A 13133-nucleotide genomic window follows, 5' to 3' on the forward strand; every position below is an offset into this window, starting at 1 on the left:
GGTGGCTCAGGAAGGAGGAAAGAAAAAAGAATTATGTACTTGGAACAGCGGGACTTCATATCTCTTCATTCTCAGCAATGGAAAACTAATTATCAAATGCTTCCTTGTCAGTAAGGCTGTCTTTTTTGGGGGGAAACTCCAAAAACAATAGTCGGTTTTGTGTTGAAATATGGAATGCAATCAAGGTAAAGAGAAAATGAAGTGAAACTTACCAGTTACGCAGGCGGGGGTGGGAGGTATACTTACTGGGCTTTTTGGTGGTGGAATATGGGCACTGGTGAAGGGATGGGTGTTTGAGTATTGTATAACTGAGACATAAGCCTGAGAACTCTGTAACTTTCCACATGGTGATTCAATAAAATAAATTTTAAAATAATAATAATAAAATACAACTGCAATTGTAGAAAAGAAATATTCACAGTACTTGTATTTTGTCACAAATAACAGATATTTTCATATCACACTATAATTGTATAACATGAAGATCACACAAAGATCTCAAAGTAATATTTTTGTATATCCCCAATTTGAAATCATGATTATTAAACTTATTTTCAGAGTGCATCCAAATTTTCTATGAACAGTTGCTTATGCAACACAGCTGCACAATTATTAAATAATTTCTCATCCTTCTCAGACGTATTCTGTTAATAATAATGAAATCACATATTTTTATATTGGTTAACAGACCATGAGTTTGTTTTCCAGTATTCCACATCTACTATACTTGTTAACCAAGCCTGGAAGAAAAAGGGAAAAAAATGTTAAAGTTTAACAAATCCAAATGGTTTAAATTTCAACTCTTCATCCTTTTAAAGAAGCAGAATTTGTGAAGCATAAATAGGTCATTTCAGTTAGCCTTCGCACATAAATAATAACAATGGTAACTCATCTATACAAGTGATTTATCTTGTCAATAAATGAATACAAATGTACATATATTAATATATCACAAACTTGTTTAAAGCATTTAGTATCACTTCTTTTTTTTGGATTCTATAAATTTTATGCATTTAAAAGTATTATTCTGAAAAGAAATCCATAGAATTCACCAGAATGCTCAAAGTTACCTTTATTAGTTCCATTCTGCTGCTTAACACAAATTTAGGGTCTTAAAAGAACAGAGAACTGCCAATAGGGTATCTTGAAGCTAAAATCCACAAGTCTGCCTCCTTTTGCAGGAAAGGATCTGTTTCCTTGCCCTTTTCACTCCAGGACTGACATTTCTTTTTGCCTCATGTTTTCCAGCTGGATCATTTAGTTATTTCCATCATTCTACTTCAGACTTTCCAGCCTAATTCTTTCACTTACACAGAAACTTGTAATTATTACATGGGCTCTGCCCAGATCATACCAAAGAATCTCAGTTATACCTGAAAAATATCCTTTCCAGATAAAATAACAGAATTACAGGATCCAGGGATTAGAACCACAGATGTATCTTTGAGAGCAAATACCTATTCCAGTGTCCTTAACACACACAGGTTAAGTACACCTGTTCTGTTTTCTACCACCCTTTTTGCTATTGCAATGACATCAAAGGTATCCTCCATAAATCAAAATAATATGCCATGCCCTGTGCTTTTGTTAACTAATAGGTACTCATTAGTTAATATAACAGACCTACTATAACTTAGCTAAAAGCTACTCTTTTCACCATATCCAGCAGTGCTCAAGAGTTATACCTGATGCTATGCTTAAAAATGACCCCTGGTGGAATGTCCTGCCACAGAGGCAAGGTAAGGTGAAGAGGACAGGGTGGGGATGGTGGGAGGGATGCTTGGACCATTGGTGGTGGAAAATGGGCACTGGTGGAGGGATGGGTACTCGATCATTGTATGACTGAAACACAAGCATGACATTTTGTAAGGCTGTAACTTTATCTCACAGTGATTCACTAATAAAAAAAGACCCCTGGTGGTACTCTGAGGACCATATGTGATACCAGGGATCAAACCAGGGCTGTAGCCAAAACATCCACATGTAAGGAAACTGATTTAACTCCTTAACAGCTGCTCTTATAATGCATAATGGCCTTTCAGAGCAGTGTTTTTCTCTACCATTTTCTGACTGTGACCCTCTTTGGAACATAATGCCCTCCTTAAAGTCCCCCCACCCCACTGGTTGGCCCCTAGTCTCATAACATGAACCCGCATTTACCAATTTTCACCAGTGGTTCCCTAGGAATATTCTGGGGGACCATACGGCCACTGGTTGGAAATGCTATTCTGGAGAACAAAGTAATCCCCAAACCAGATACGGTGATTTTTAAAACTACATGGAAAATGATTATATACACAAATATAATTTTGAAAGTCTAGAATTTGTATACTGTATCACTGTATCACTGTCATCCCGTTGCTCATCAATTTGCTCGAGCAGGTACCAGTAACGTCTCTACTGTGAGACTTGTTATTAATTTTGGCATATTGAATACGCCACAGGGAGTTTGCCAGGCTCTGACGTGCGGGCAGGATACTCTCAGTAGCTTGCCAGTCTCTCCAAGAGGGGCAGAGGAATTGAACCCAGGTCAGCCACGTGCAAGGCAAATGCCCTGCCTGCTGTGCTATTACTCCAGCCCCTGCAGTTCTTCATGTTTGACACCATAATGGGTTTCAAATTGTCAGATGCCTCACTTCCCCTTAGAAAACAGTGGGATGGCAGTCAAATAGGAAATTTTAACATAATTTTAGTGCAGTGACAGTTGATTTAGTGACAGTTGAACAGACAGAGTCTCTTGCCCACGTGCCTGGCTGTCTTCCCCAGGGCCCCTCGGAGGGGATGGGCTCCAGCTTCCCTCCCTGCCCTGAGCAGAGCTCCCGGGCAGCTGAAGACCACCGGAACCTAGCCACAGCCATGCTCAAGGTCCCTCTCCACATGTTCAGACAAGCCTCACGCATAAAGGTACCGGCAGAGGAACCCAGGTGTGTGTAATCCCATCAACGGCCAGCATCCAGAGACTTAAAGCAAGATCCCAGAAGCGCGAGGCTGCTTTGCAGCCGCACAATATCTTATAACCTACTTCTCCCTCTAGGAGAAACTGGCAAGCTACTGAGAGTTTCCTGCCCACATGGGACAGCCTAGCAAGCTTCCCATGGTGTATTCATATGCCAAAGCCAGGAACAAGCTGGGTCTCATTCCCCTGACCCTGAAAGAGCCCTCAATGTGGCATCATTGGGAAGACCGAGTGGAGAGAGACTTCTAAAATCTCAGGAATAGGACGAATGGAGAGGTTACTGAGACACTCAAGAAATTCGACGATAAATGGGATGATGATGACAGTTGATTTAAAGAAATCTACTCAGAACAGCTGTGTAAGCAATGGCACAGCTTCATCACTAACTCAGAAGAAAGGTCAGTCAAGCCACCAAAACTCATGGATACAGGAGTATTCTGCCTGAAAACTCTGGGGCCCCTTGGGGTCAAGCCCTGGCCGCCACACCCACGCAATACCGTCACCCCACTGCCATGCGAACCATGCAAACAGTTCAAATTGACTGCTTCCTGACTGATCTCTGAAGAGACAATATGCCAACAAAAATTCTAGGTCCACTGGTTTTCAAGCTGAGAATTCTGGACTCTCCTCAGAATAGGGGCAGTTACCCTCACCCCACCCCTAAACTGCCAGAAACCCCAGAAGCCAAAGCCATATCCACCATTGCTGCCACATAAGCAATGACTCAATATCACAGCTTCACTCTGCCAGTCTCAGAAAGATGCAAGCCAAACTAAGATGCTAAAATATATCCACTTAGTTCTACAGAGCCTGGAGTTCTTCCATCTTCCATAATCATGAAAACCTAGTAGGAGTATACCAAACTTGATGGAAAGGTGATACAGAATAACAAATATCAAAATAGTAAAAAAACAATAACACAGAAGTCTCAACTAGCAACATAGCAGTTTAGTAATCCCCCCCCCAATGACTTTAATGATCCCTGTGAGGCACAATATTTCCACAAAATTTCTGTTAGTAAAGTATGTTTCAATAATTCCATTAGCCATTTTGTTTGTAACAACTAATATAAAATAAATTATTGGGGAGTGGGAGGGTTGGGGGAACTGGGCACAATGTCAGAAGGAAGGTCAAAGTGGTAATGGGATTAGTGTTGAATGCCCTAAACAATTGTCTTTTGAACTACGTTGTAAACCATAGTGTTTACATAAATTATCTTTTTAATTTAGAAAAAGAGAAATTTATTTAGAGAATTGTGAAGGCAGATAAAGAGACATACATGTTCAAGAAAAAGAGAATGGGGGGGTGCTTCTCCAGAAGGGAAAAAAAATCTAAAGTACATATTTCAGGTTGAGATATGGACTGATCTCCAGGACGGAGACGCACCAACATGAATTATTTTTTTAACCATGTTATTTGTTTACATGATGATAAATGTTTGTGTAAATCATTTTAAATAATAATTACTTTTACTTTTAATATCCATATACACTCACACGTACCATAATATACATATGTATACATCTATGTATATATATTTCATCAAGTCAGATTTAAAAAAAAATTGGCTGGGATGCCTCTGTTTCCTAATATACATGGTTATTATCCAAGTCTCAGACATGCAAAGTATTTAAATCACTTTCACCTTGTTGCTTTTTTCTTTTATTGCAAAGCTGCAACAGAATTCATTTGACTCTGGAATTATGAAACACATTACTATTCTGAAAATAAAATAACCTAACAGAAAAAAAAATTGTCCAGATAGTCTTAAACTTTGCTTTTGTAGACTCCTAGTTTCTTAATCAAACCTGAAGCTTTCTAAAATCCAACAGACTTTAATAAGCACTTTTTGTCCTTACTCTCATTTACATACATATTCTTTTCCTCTTAAATGCCATCAGTTATCTTAAATTAGTGATGAGGTAGGAAAATAAGAAAAGCAGAATATTCTAGGAGATCAAATCATTATTACTTCTGCAATCTAATAGAATTCATTGTCTTCGGTGATGTGCTTTTGACCGAGGGGGCTGAGTGAGGAGATCAGCTCTACTGTCTGAATGTACAGAATTGCTATTGTCACCTCAAGTAATTCCTTTGTATCCTCTCCTGAATAACTATCTACAATTAATAATATCAGAAGCATTTCATTCCTCCACTTGGACAAATATGTGAAACTAAGAGTTTGTTTATCTGCTTTTGTTGTTCATTACAAGGTTATACATTAAAAGAAATGGTATGATGTAAGATAACATAGCCTCAGGTAGTTTAGGTTTATTGGTTTAATAACTCCCATCACAGTGCTCCCATTCCTCTGTATTTATTTGTAACTTCTTTCTTTATGTTCTGTTGATTTGTAAATGTTTTTCTCTTCTCCTTGAGTCCTTTGCATAGTTTATTCAGAAACATGTCCTTTTGTATGGGCACAGGAAGACTGTGGCAAATGCTACGCTTTTGTAACCTGGGAGTCATTTGACTCTACATGATATTTTCCCTTCTGGGCCTCTCTCCTCTCTCTCCTCTAGCACTCTTCCTTCCTAGCTCCTCACTCTTCTATCCCAGCTCTCTGGATTCTCCTTCTTCACTTTCTCTCCTCCTATTTCTCTCTCTTCACCTTGCCCTCTAGGCGACACACAGTCTGGTAGCAAAATCAATATAAGAAATTCCTTTCTAAGAGCCACCAGGTTCAAAGGAAATACCACCTGGAGGCATTCCCCTCCTCCTAGCATCTTAATTAACATCTCAATATTAGTTATTTTTGTATGGGCACAGTAAGAGATACATTGAAGCTTGTAGGGCAGCTCTCCAGGGAACATCTTGCCACAGACTCAAACTACAGCACTCAGGCCAGATTAATCATTCCTCACCCTAGCAGGGCCCAAATCTAGTTATCACTGTTTGGATCATGACAACATTTGTCCATGACCAAGCTCTTAACTTATAGTTAAGCATTAGGCACTTTGGCCAGGCCAATCTCGATGCCAGGATAGCACACAACTCACCGCTTGCCCTGGGTCTGTCCCATCCCTAGTCGGAACTACCTTTGGGGGTGCTAGGAAGTAAGGGCAGTTGAGGCTTAGGTCGAAGAACAGATGCCCAGGAGAAAAATATGTAAAGTCAAATGACTCCCAGGTTACAAAGCATAGAATTTGCTACAGTCTTCCTGTACCCATACAAAAGGACATGACTCTGAATAAACGATGCAAAGGACTCAAGAAGAGAAAAACAATATTCACAAGTCAACAGAACACAAAGAAAGAAGTTACAAATAAATACAGAGGAATGAGAGCACTGTGATGGGAATAACCCAATAAACCTAAAGTACCTAAGACTATGTTACCCTACAGTGAGGGGGCTGGAGCAATAGCACAGCAGGTAGGGCGTTTGCCTTGCACACAGCTGACCAGGGTTCGATTCCCAGCATCCAATATCGTCCTCTGAGCACCACCAGGAGTAATTCCTGAGTGCAGAGCCACGAGTAACCCCTGTGTGTCACCGGTGTGGCCCAAAAATAAAGAAAAAAGAAATGGGGTATGCTCTAATTGGTACAATGAGGGCCATAAAACCTGAATCCTGGTCCCGAATGAGTAAACTGCTACCACTACTCACCTGTTCTGGGACTTTGGGTAAACAATGCCCTTCAGGCATTAACAGTGTCTTGAGATTAATGACACCGCCTACCTTCCACTTATGCTGTGTTCCATGGTTCTTGGAAACCATAATGGATATAGATTTCAATTTCAATTTTTGCTATAATTATCAGCTATGTCGTTTCTCAGACACAAATTGTAAAGGAAAAATTAGAGCAAACAAGCTGATTTATCACCATTGAGACAAAGTTTACTTTGACTAAAGGTCATTAAAAATATTTCTAATAAGATGAAAAATGCAATTCAATGAACAACTAAAAAGGGGATTCCTCATTGGAGATAAAAGTTGGTAGATAAAACTGGAAAAAGATCTAGAGATGTTGTTTTAAGAGAAACCGAGCCATGGCAAATCAAGAGAAATTAGCTGGGTACTCAGAGAGGCAAGGATAAGAAAGGATAGGTGTGGAATCAAGAGGGGAAAAAATTGTGATGCCAGGATGACTTCCCCATAAATCATGTAGCACTGTAGCACTATCATAGCACTGTCAACTTGTTGTTCATAAATTTGCTCAAGCAGGCACCAGTAAAGTCTTCATTGTGAGACTTGTTGTTACTGTTTTTGGCATATTGAATACACCACAGGTAGCTTGCCAGGCTCTGCCATGCAGGTGGGATACTCTTGGTAGCTTTCTGGGCTCTCCAAGAGGGACAGAGGAATCAAACCCAGGTCGACTGTAAGCAAGGCAAATGCCCTACTGGCTGTGCTACTGCTCCAGTCCATAACTCATGTATCGTGACTTAAATTGCTAAAGCGTGGCTTAGAGAATGACTTGCTTTAGGAAACAGAAAGGCTGGGTTTTGTTGCTCATTCAGGGATGAACAAATATCCTTCTAAACTGACCAAATAACAAATTTAGGATCTGTGGGTCATGGCTCTGTCACATAACTTTCTAGTAATGGGCATGGCTATATCTATTTTACCAAAATTTATTTTGGTTATTTTTTTTTGTGGGGGTGAGGGCACACCTGGTGATGCTCAGGGGTTATTCCTGGCTCTGCACTCAGGAATTATTCCTGGCAGTGCTCAGGAGACCTGTGGGATGCCAGAAACAAAACCCAGTCAGCCACATGAAAACGTTTGATTCACTGTACTACTGCTCTGGCTCTTCCAATTTATTTTTGGGCCTGGCATCTGAAATTAATAAAATTTTCATACTTCCCAAACTAGTATTCTTTCAACTATTTTCAACTATAGAATAGTTGAGTATCCCAAAATGGAATCAGAGAGATAGTACAGTGGGTACAAGGCTCTTGCCTTGCATATGGTCAACCAGAGTTCAATCCCTGACACCCCAACATGGTCCCCCCCAACCACTGCCAGGGGATAATTCCTGAGCGCAGAGCCAAGAGTTAACCGTGAGCAATGCCAAGTGTGTCTACCCCCCAAAAATGGTGACATCTAGTCTTATTTCCCTGCCATACCAAAACAGGCCTTGGTCAGATTTAGCCTGTGAGTCCCAGTAATCTTGGGCTAATTCTTGCTCAAGACTAGAGTGAAAGGGAGATCCACAGATGCAATTTACCCATTGATAAAGCGCCAAGGAAGTGACCCTAGACATTCAGCAGCTGTAGGAAGAATTCTAGACTGGCACTAAGGAAATTTGGCATGAACGAATTTAATCAGATCCTAAGTAGTAGCTGGGCTGCAAAAGACATTTAGATTATAGGTAGAACAGACTAGAAGTGTTGACCAATGTACTTATTCCAAATCTGCAAATGACACAAAATTACTTCAACCAGTGTGAGGGGCAAAGGTGGAGGTGATATCAGCGCACGCGCACCAGTGTCCTATTACCCTCAGGATACATCACTGAGCACAAATAGAGCACAGTAAGAAGTAAACGTCTAAGATTGCAAGCGAGTATTAAGCCTTTGGTCTGAAGCTGGCAAAAAGTCTCCAAATAGGAGACAGATTTCAAAGGCCCAATGAAAAGGATTCTAGGGGAAAGGAGCAGCTTGAATGAAGGCACCAGGGCAAAAAATAAATGAGAAGTGATGTGAACGATTGAGGGAAAACAGTCTATGTGCTAGGAGATTGAGAGTAGACCACAGGTCCCCTTTCTGGTGGGTGTAGGAACTCAACCTCTGCAGCCCTTCTCTGACCTTGAATTGGAGACCAGAAGGTAAAAGACGGTAGGAAGGCTCCAGGGTATCGATCTTGCTCTCTCGGAAGACACAGGAACCAAGATCCCAGGACAAGCTTGAGCTCTGTCAGCTCAGATTTTGAGAGGGCAGGAAGGGAGACCAGGCCAGGCATGAGGCTGGACGCTGCAGGAGAGGGAGCATCGAGCTCTCCAGAGAACGGCCTCCTCTGCAAGGCAGCTTGTGTGTTTCTTCCTCTCTCTGGTTCCTCAATCCTCCAAGGAAGAAGTTCCAATAAAGGTTAGGAAAGGGCAAGGCCGTGCTTGAGAGAGTGCATTAGCTTACAATCCAGAGAAAATACCTGGGAAGTAAAGACATGAATAAACGCCTCTGGGCCCTCATTTCCTCCCCATCTCTGTTGGACAGGAGCTCAGAAATCAGCCTGGTACCTTCTGAGCAGTGGATGTTCCCCTTCTGGGATCTCCTACCAGGGTTCTGCATGGCCCATAAGCCTGGCTCTCCTCACATTCAGAGTGAGAAACTCTGATTGTGCCTGTCAAGGTGACAGACTTTCAGGGAGGTTCAAGACTGGGATGCATACATTGGTTCATCCTTGTGTCTTCGGGGAGTAAAACTTCACCCCACATCCTCCCTCCTGGGAGGAGCCTTGTCTGCAGAATGCTTTACTTCCCACCTTCCTACGTGTGTGGCTGAGCCATCTTAGTGGATGATGGATGGGACAGTAGAATCCAGGGATTTCTTAGCTGGATGGAACCTTTCTGCAACACAAACAGATCTGCAAGCCCTGCTGGAGGCTGGCTTTGAAGGCCTGCACCAAGCAGAGGGTGTGGATGGCAGGTCCCAGGGCCCAACACGAGAAGGAAGGTACCGGAAGAGGAGGGGCCTGAGATCACTCTGCTCAAAAGACGGTATTTCCTGATTCAAGGATCTAGTCGAGAGTCAGAAGTTGTTCCTTAAGGCCTGGAGAAGGAAGCAAACCATCACAGCATGGTCTTCATGGAACAATCTGAGCTTTGATTGTTGGGTGCCTTGGTGGGTGGGGTGAGGGATGCTCTCCAGGCTAACACCAAAATAGTACCAACATCATAACATAGGTCCCATTCAGGATACAAATAAGCTCCTTTCTTAGATCATAAACTGATTGTTCATGGACAAAAATAATTCCTTCCTGAGATTACACAATCCAATGCAGTCTGAGAGCTTTTATGCTTTTCTCCCAGGCAGTCACTAGAACTAAGAGTGTAGAAACAAGAGACAATGTAGAGATCTAGCTCTGCAGTCACCTGCCACCTCCATCAGGGCCCCTGAGCTGCCTGAGACCAATTCCACGGAACATGGAAATTTCCCTGTGATGTCATTGGGCCCCCACTGGTGACTTATGTGAAGCTGCAAGAAGAAAAACAGTCACTTTCTCCCCATCTGCCTCTGCCACCCAGACCCAGATACTGGGTTCTTGTATCACCTCACAGGAAAGAATTTCAGTAGATAAGCAGTGAAGTAAAACAGATTTTATTTAGAGGTTTTGAAGGCAAGAAGGAAAAGAAAGTGGGAGAGAGTAGAGAGTAATGTGCTCAAGAGAGAACCCGGGCTTCTCCAAGGGCAGAGAGAGCCCCTACACACATCCCAGCATGAGACATGAAAGCATGAAAGTACACAACTCAAGAGGGGAGATGCAGGCGACACATGTGCTCAGGTACCACGTGCGCTCAGCCACGTGGGCACAAGCAGCACATGGGCTTGGACAGCATATGCGTGCCCTTCTTTGTTCAAGTAGGCCTTTATAGGGTTTCTCCAGCCTGCTTCTATGTGGGGCTTCTTCCTAGGTCAATGCCCATTGCTAAGGAAGTTGCCTAGGGTTGGGAGTAGTGATGGTCTTCTTTAATATTTCTTCCCTGGCCTTTTGTTCCTGCTAGAGCTTGTTGGAGAAGGGTCCAGCCTCCTCAGGGTCCGTTGCTGGCACCAGGTGAGGGTCTTTTCAGGCCTTAGTTCCTATTCAATGCAAGGTTGGCCTTTGCAACTTCAGAGCTATTACTTCCCCAGAAATTTACTGCCATCTTCTGGGGAAGGGACCTTCCCTATCTGCCTGCCTGCCTACATCACTTGCTGTGAACCAGGACTTGATGGCCTTCATCATGTTCCTGAAAAGATGCCCAAGAGAAACACCAAGCACAGATTTTTGTCTCCAGTAGAGGCTTGAATGTCCCACTTCCCCAGTACCTGAGACTTGGATCTTGAAACAGAGAAGAAATGATGTTGCTAGTCAGAGTGTTTCACAAGAGGCAACAAAAGACAGTTGGTGGGCAATTGCCGAAGTTCACTTAGACCAGAGGTTATTTTCAGACTGAAACCATCAAACTGGAGCTAATTTACCTCTAACAGATTTCTGAACCATCTTGAAAGCCATCAGCCAAACAGTTGTTTCAAAAATATGGTAGTACAAGTCAATCCAGAGGCTGGAGAGAAAATACAGCAGGTAGGGTGATTGCCTTTCACACAGCCTACCCAGATTCAATCTCTGGTACCCCATATAGTTCCCTTAGAACCACCAGAAGTGGCCCCCTAGGCACTGATCCAGAAACCCCATGTATGGTCCAAAAACCAAACCAAAATGACAACCAAAGAGGTGAATCCAGTTTAATGTCGTTTGTGGATCTGAAAATACTATGGGAAGTATACTCGCTAATCATAACCATTTTCTCATCCCCATGTAGCACGTACATATCACATGAATATCCTCTATTAGACAGAAAAAGTTTTCTTGGGGGCCAGAGCAATAATACAGTGGACAGAGCATTTGCCTGCACACGGCCGACCAGGGTTCGATTCCCGGCAATCCATATGGTCTCCCAAGCACCGCCAGGAGCAATTCCTGAGTGCGTAGCCAGGAGTAACCCTGGAGCATCGCCAGGTGTGACCCAAAAAGCAAAAAAAAAAGTTTTCTTAACACACACAACACAACATATAGACATACACGCACTCAGTTCCCTTCTTCAAGGAGTGTGTTCGTGGTGATTATTACTATCAATTGTTATTATAATAATTGATTACATTAAATTGTTGTTAAATCCAAAGTTAATATTATAGTCATGTCTCTCAAAATCTAATTTTAGAGTTGAAATGATTGAAATGTTTTGTAAAAACTGCCATTGAAATTTTCTAATGTACAGAAATATAATTTACAAATAGAGACTCAAAAGCAATAAGCCTCAGACAGGTCTCATCATCACTGCAAACCTTCAGAATGATTAATTTGAGATCCATTCTGATAAAGCCAACTTCCCCACCAAATAATTTTAATTACCAAAGGAAAATAATAATTTGAAAGGAGTTTATTGTAACAAAATAGTGCTTCTATTTGTAACCTAGCATTTCTATATCAACCATGATCTCTATTTCAGAAGGGTCACTTGCTTTGATGAACACCAAACTTTTTCCTAATTATGTAACTGAATAGCCCCCTTGTTGTTTTCACTGCTTTTCTATGGTATTCAACAAACAATAAAATTAATTTTAGTTCAAGTACCCATGATAAACTCTGAGTCTTTGTAGCTTTTAGAAAGATTTGAAAATTAGAGTAGGAAAACACCACATTGGAAATATTATCTACTCAGGATGCAAATTTATCTTCCAAATTAGGGAGAGAAAAATAGTGATGAATTATTTAAAGTTAATTTTTTTTCTTTGAAGCAATTGGCAGAGAACTAGAAAGAGAAAACAAAAGAGGGAAAGTCAAAGTGGCAGGTGCACCCACCTTTATTTAGTATGAAGTTTGTGATGGTTTCTGGACACTCATCAGAACAGAGCCTGAACCTGCCTCCTTGGGATCAACTGTGTGTTCCACTTTCTGGTAAAGAGAAAAATGTCTCCTCCTTATCTTTCATCCCTTCTTTAAAGGTCACACTTCTAAATTCTGCCTGTTAGCCAAACATGAAAGGGGAAATGACTCAATAGTCCTTCCATCCATGCCACCCTCTACTGTGTTCCCAAATCAAAATAATTTGGTAATAGCTCATGTGCTGTCTTACCCCACCTACCACACATTCTTTGTTTGGTGAGTTCCACATATAATGTGAGCCCTCCACACTGTCTCTCCGTTCAGCTACAGCCCTGTTCATTCAACCACAGAAATCCTTCTCCATGCATCTTCTCATCCATCTCACTGTCCTTTCTCTAAGTTAAATCTTCACGATCTTGTTGGGGAACTAATGAAAGCCTTGAGTGCTTCTTTCAATCTCTCTCGCACTCCCACACAGTTCTTTGGACTAACACAAGAGTTTCTTTCATATAACACAGGAAGATATCACTATCCTGCTTAAAAACATTGGCTGTGAAATACCACCAAGTTTTTTTTACATGGTGTTCAAATCCCTACAATTTGGTGCAACCATTTTGAATTCACTGACTACTAGCACTATAGCACTGTTGTC

Source organism: Sorex araneus, chromosome 1 (assembly GCF_027595985.1).
Source record: "Sorex araneus isolate mSorAra2 chromosome 1, mSorAra2.pri, whole genome shotgun sequence".
Lineage (NCBI taxonomy): Eukaryota > Metazoa > Chordata > Mammalia > Eulipotyphla > Soricidae > Sorex > Sorex araneus.